The sequence below is a fragment of the Sorex araneus genome, chromosome 3, assembly GCF_027595985.1.
Source record: "Sorex araneus isolate mSorAra2 chromosome 3, mSorAra2.pri, whole genome shotgun sequence".
NCBI lineage: Eukaryota > Metazoa > Chordata > Mammalia > Eulipotyphla > Soricidae > Sorex > Sorex araneus.
The window spans coordinates 229445396-229446556 of NC_073304.1; the positions used below are offsets into that span (position 1 = coordinate 229445396).

Genomic DNA, 1161 nt, shown 5'->3' on the forward strand with positions numbered 1-1161 from the left:
CAGATGAAGCATCCCTAGTCCTCATCCCTTCCTCTCAGGGTAATATCTTGTCCAATTTTTGTATGCTATCAGGAAGGCTTAATTATGTTATCAGGAACGTTTAATTCAACTGAAAGCAATTCTGTCATCATTGCAACTACTATGCATTTTTTCCTTTTTCTTTTTCTTCTCTCTCTCTCTCTCTCTCTCTCTCTCTCTCTCTCTCTCCTCTCTCTGCTATTTCTGTAGTTACTTTAAGGGACCTTAACAACCTCAATGCCGTAAAGGCTCATAACATGGTTTTACTATTGCCAGCTATTTCTAAATTCTGCCAACACATTCAACTAAGCAGATTTATTTACTGGCTGCAACTAGTATGTCTTGATAAGGATTTTAGTGATGCATTGAATTCAGAAGAGTAAGACAGAAGATTCAAATTTGACATGATCAACTATTTAATAATGCAAATAGGTTGGGAGGATTATGGTACTTGTGTTGGACTAAACTTCAGATTCCTGGGCTGGTGCCGTTTTGAATATGTTTGGAAGGTTGAGAGGCTGGGAAGAACTTGGCTTGCTGACCTTTGGTTCTCTTGGCAGAAAGAGCACTTCGGGACAGCAACGTGTCCCTAGAGCAGAGTCTCAGTGTATTTGTAAGCTGTAACATCGACACTTTCAAATCTGCCTGCATTTGATTTTTGCAACGCTTCTCCCAGTTGGGAATACATTTCCAGCCCGTGTCTGCCAAGAAGCTTGGATCAGATTCTCGGAATACAGAAATTTGATGCCACCCAGGTGACTGGAAGAAGAAAACAAATATTTTTCTGTTCATGCAGGGCCTTGAAGAGTGACCTCTACCAGCATTCTGGATTTGGAAGTCTGGTACGCACGTTTTTAAGCTCAGACCAAAAGTTGGCACCCTGCGGGTATAGCTTGGCCAAAGAAAGACAAAACTATAGGAAGGTGTGTTTGGAGTCAGTTCCAGAAATGGAACACAAGGCTGGGATAAGAACAACATTTTAAGCAAGACCTTAAGTGACAGTGATAGTTTTGAGGAATATTTTTTGAGATTTTTTTTCTTTTTTTGTTTCATCCAGTGGTGCTTAGGACTTACTCTTGGCTCTGCACTCTCTGAAGTCATTCCTGGCAGATGCAGGGAACCATATAGGGTTCTGGGGGGTGA

The 1161-nt window shown here is 41.3% G+C and overlaps 1 non-coding gene across 1 annotated transcript; it reads right to left on the bottom strand.

Moving 5' to 3' along the window:
* Positions 1–220: 220 nt before the first annotated feature.
* Positions 221–347, bottom strand: LOC129404034 (small nucleolar RNA SNORA33). The gene has a single exon (XR_008629644.1). It is a non-coding gene; the product is annotated as a small nucleolar RNA SNORA33 (small nucleolar RNA).
* Positions 348–1161: the final 814 nt, after the last annotated feature.